The 5000-nt window shown below is 51.9% G+C and overlaps 1 non-coding gene across 1 annotated transcript in view; it reads right to left on the bottom strand.

Moving 5' to 3' along the window:
* LOC126429583 (small subunit ribosomal RNA) overlaps window positions 1–1653 on the bottom strand; it is a 1909-nt gene extending 256 nt beyond the window's left edge. The window contains exon 1 of the ribosomal RNA XR_007576964.1: window positions 1–1653. This exon is cut by the window's left edge and continues 256 nt beyond it. This is a non-coding gene — a ribosomal RNA (small subunit ribosomal RNA).
* Window positions 1654–5000: the final 3347 nt, after the last annotated feature.

Genomic DNA, 5000 nt, shown 5'->3' with positions numbered 1-5000 from the left:
CCAATCCCTAGCACGAAGGAGGTTCAGCGGGTTACCCCGACCTTTCGGCCTAGGAAGACACGCTGATTCCTTCAGTGTAGCGCGCGTGCGGCCCAGAACATCTAAGGGCATCACAGACCTGTTATTGCTCAATCTCGTGCGGCTAGAAGCCGCCTGTCCCTCTAAGAAGAAAAGTAATCGCTGACAGCACGAAGGATGTCACGCGACTAGTTAGCAGGCTAGAGTCTCGTTCGTTATCGGAATTAACCAGACAAATCGCTCCACCAACTAAGAACGGCCATGCACCACCACCCACCGAATCAAGAAAGAGCTATCAATCTGTCAATCCTTCCGGTGTCCGGGCCTGGTGAGGTTTCCCGTGTTGAGTCAAATTAAGCCGCAGGCTCCACTCCTGGTGGTGCCCTTCCGTCAATTCCTTTAAGTTTCAGCTTTGCAACCATACTTCCCCCGGAACCCAAAAGCTTTGGTTTCCCGGAGGCTGCCCGCCGAGTCATCGGAGGAACTGCGGCGGATCGCTGGCTGGCATCGTTTATGGTTAGAACTAGGGCGGTATCTGATCGCCTTCGAACCTCTAACTTTCGTTCTTGATTAATGAAAACATACTTGGCAAATGCTTTCGCTTCTGTTCGTCTTGCGACGATCCAAGAATTTCACCTCTAACGTCGCAATACGAATGCCCCCGCCTGTCCCTATTAATCATTACCTCGGGTTCCGAAAACCAACAAAATAGAACCGAGGTCCTATTCCATTATTCCATGCACACAGTATTCAGGCGGGCTTGCCTGCTTTAAGCACTCTAATTTGTTCAAAGTAAACGTGCCGGCCCACCGAGACACTCAATAAAGAGCACCCTGGTAGGATTTCAACGGGGTCCGCCTCGGGACGCACGAGCACGCACGAGGCGGTCGCACGCCTTCGGCTCGCCCCACCGGCAGGACGTCCCACGATACATGCCAGTTAAACACCGACGGGCGGTGAACCAACAGCGTGGGACACAAATCCAACTACGAGCTTTTTAACCGCAACAACTTTAATATACGCTATTGGAGCTGGAATTACCGCGGCTGCTGGCACCAGACTTGCCCTCCAATAGATACTCGTTAAAGGATTTAAAGTGTACTCATTCCGATTACGGGGCCTCGGATGAGTCCCGTATCGTTATTTTTCGTCACTACCTCCCCGTGCCGGGAGTGGGTAATTTGCGCGCCTGCTGCCTTCCTTGGATGTGGTAGCCGTTTCTCAGGCTCCCTCTCCGGAATCGAACCCTGATTCCCCGTTACCCGTTACAACCATGGTAGGCGCAGAACCTACCATCGACAGTTGATAAGGCAGACATTTGAAAGATGCGTCGCCGGTACGAGGACCGTGCGATCAGCCCAAAGTTATTCAGAGTCACCAAGGCAAACGGACCGGACGAGCCGACCGATTGGTTTTGATCTAATAAAAGCGTCCCTTCCATCTCTGGTCGGGACTCTGTTTGCATGTATTAGCTCTAGAATTACCACAGTTATCCAAGTAACGTGGGTACGATCTAAGGAACCATAACTGATTTAATGAGCCATTCGCGGTTTCACCTTAATGCGGCTTGTACTGAGACATGCATGGCTTAATCTTTGAGACAAGCATATGACTACTGGCAGGATCAACCAGGGAGCTGCGTCAACTAGAGCTGAGCAGCCGGCCGCCCGGGAGTGTGTCCCGGGGGCCCGCGCGAACACGCAAGCGTCCGCTCAATTATTCTGCAAACAGGAGGAGGCTGAGCTCCCCTGCACAACACACCTCGAAACCCTCTCAGGTCCCGGCGGCGCGCAGCGCCGTCCTAAGTACTTGGTCGGGTTCGAGAGAGGCGCAATCGCCCGGAGTTAGGCGAGTAGACGCTTTAGGTGCGACCACCCGTGCTCCCAACTGAGCTTGCCGCTGCCGACAGAGGCCCGGGAGCGTGCTGTCGTGGCATTGCCGGCGGGAGACAACACGCGCCACCTACGGTGACCGGCAGCTCCAACGCCAGCGCCACAGAAGGACAAAAGCCCCACTTGGGTGCCGAAGCGAACTCTCCCAGCACAGCGCACGCGCCAACACGTCCGCACAGCTGCGATACAAACCACCTGCGAGAACCGCTGGGGCGACCGAGCAGCAGACGGCGTCGCGGCGCCGAGCGCCGGGCGGCGGCGCATCCTCAGCGCACACAGTCCTCAATCGGACCAGCACACTGCAGATGGCCACCGCGCTTCGCACCGGGCCCGCGAGGACCTACTTTGGCCGCAAGGCGCCGCGAGCAGGGGGCGCCGGCGCGCAGCTGCGCCGCCTGCCTCGCGTCCGTCGGCCGCGCGCCTGCCACTGGCCGCCTCCCACCAGCCGGCTGTAGCGCGTGCGCCCACGCACCGCGCTGCCAGCACGCCGGGCGCCCCCCCTCACCGGCCGGGGACGGTCCCTACCCAGCCACCGCCGCGTATCGCCTCACACCCAGATCCCCTTTCGCGTTCGTGGGCAATGGTGGGGTCCCCTTTCACGTTCGTGGGCATGGTGGGTATCCCTGAAACAACCGGTTAATAGCTCGACCGATCGTCGCCAACACTGATTCACCTCTAGCAGAGAACAACCGCACCACAACGGGTTACCTGTTGTTCATTTGCGTAACGTCACCAGCAAACGTAGACGTCCATCGCCATTTTGCAACGAGTATTGCATGCCTGTGTCAGGTGTCAACAACACACTACGTCTGCCCACATAGACGCAACAACATGTGCACGCCTCGAGAACACGTGGAAGGTAGCCCCCCGTACGTATGCGGTGTCCATTGCGCGAACGACTGTCAGCCGGCCTCTGCAGGATGTCGCAGATGTGGAACGCGGTGCAACATGCTATCACGGTGTGTGAGAAGAGACGACTACGTCCGAATACACGCTCCACTACATCAACAGACTGCTCATGCTGATCGCCATCCAGGGCCGTCCCGTTCCTCCCACACGTCTGAATGGCGTTACCACACTGCAATCCAGCTCTTATAGGGAGGACGACACGTAGCTGCGTGCACAATATTTGGACTGTATGGTCCTGCCGTTGCTAGGCGCAGTCGTCGTACGGTCACACATGTGCACACGATGTATCATTCAGTACATACGGACCAATGTGCAGTACAGTTTGTGGGTTTTGCGTACATCGGCGGACAGGTGACAGGCCGTACCACAACGTAGGCTGAGTACGTCGGCATGCGAAGGGCATTGAACATGCAAACTTCTCAACGACCAGCTTGCGAAGGCAGGGGGGAAGGGGGGGGAGGGGCATGTACGTCCTGCTGCTATCCACATTACAGTGTATAGCAGGAGCATGTGGAAAGTCAGCAACACCTGCAAGGTGTTTAACATGACGCGATACACAGGGGACCGGGCAGTGCGAATAGCGAACTATATTGCGAGGGTTGCGGTTAGGCAACACTACACTAATTTAACGAGTTGCATAACAATTACAGAGCAGGTTCAGCGACAACGTGCGTCAGGTTAAGGCGCAATATAGGTTAGGTTGAGGCACAATATAGGTTAGGTTAAGGCACAACATGGGTTACGTTAAGGCACAAATTGGGTTACGTTAAGGCACAACATGGGTTACGTTAAGGCACAACATGGGTTAACGTTTAAGGCACAAATTAGGTTACGTTAAGGCACAAATTAGGTTACGTTAAAGGCACAAATTAGGTTACGTTAAGGCACAAATTAGGTTACGTTAAGGCACAAATTAGGTTACGTTAAGGCACAAATTAGGTTACGTTAAGGCACAAATTAGGTTACGTTAAGGCACAATTAGGTACGTTAAGGCACAAATTAGGTTACGTTAAGGCACAAATTAGGTTACGTTAAGGCACAAATTAGGTTACGTTAAGGCACAAATTAGGTTACGTTAAGGCACAATTAGGTTACGTTAAGGCACAAATTAGGTTACGTTAAGGCACAAATTAGGTTACGTTAAGGCACAAATTAGGTTACGTTAAGGTACAATATGGGTTAGGTTAAGGTACAATATGGGTTAGGTTAAGGTACAATATGGGTTAGGTTAAGGTACAATATGGGTTAGGTTAAGGTACAATATGGGTTAGGTTAAGGCACAACGTAGGTTAAGGTTAAGGCACAACGTAGGTTAGGTTAAGGCACAACATAGGTTAGGTTAAGGCACAACATAGGTTAGGTTAAGGCACAACATAGGTTAGGTTAAGGCACAACATAGGTTAGGTTAAGGCACAACATAGGTTAGGTTAAGGCACAACATAGGTTAGGTTAAGGCACAACATAGGTTAGGTTAAGGCACAACATAGGTTAGGTTAAGGCACACATAGGTTAGGTTAGGCACAACATAGGTTAGGTTAAGGCACAACATAGGTTAAGGTTAAGGCACAACAGTAGGTTAGGTTAAGGCACAACGTAGGTTAAGGTTTAAGGCACAAGCCAGTAGGTTAGGTTAAGGCACAACGTAGGTTAGGTTAAGAGGCACAACGTAGGTTAGGTTAAGGCACAACGTAGGTTAGGTTAAGGCACAACGTAGGTTAGGTTAAGGCACAACGTAGGTTAGGTTAAGGCACAACGTAGGTTAGGTTAAGGCACAACGTAGGTTAGGTTAAGGCACAACGTAGGTTAGGTTAAGGCACAACGTAGGTTAGGTTAAGGCACAACATTAGGCTTAGGTTAAGGCACAACATAGGTTAGGTTAAGGCACAACATAGGTTAGGTTAAGGCACAACATAGGTTAGGTTAAGGGCACAACATAGGTTAGGTTAAGGCACAACATAGGTTAGGTTAAGGCACAACATAGGTTAGGTTAAGGCACAACATAGGTTAGGTTAAGGCACAACATAGGTTAGGTTAAGCACAACATAGGTTAGGTTAAGGCACAACATAGGTTAGGTTAAGGCACAACATAGGTTAGGTTAAGGCACAACATAGGTTAGGTTAAGGCACAACGTAGGTTAGGTTAAGGCACAACGTAGGTTAGGTTAAGGCACAACGTAGGTT

This window comes from Schistocerca serialis, unplaced genomic scaffold (assembly GCF_023864345.2).
Source record: "Schistocerca serialis cubense isolate TAMUIC-IGC-003099 unplaced genomic scaffold, iqSchSeri2.2 HiC_scaffold_1026, whole genome shotgun sequence".
Lineage (NCBI taxonomy): Eukaryota > Metazoa > Arthropoda > Insecta > Orthoptera > Acrididae > Schistocerca > Schistocerca serialis.
This window is presented reverse-complemented; position numbering and strand designations above follow the sequence as displayed.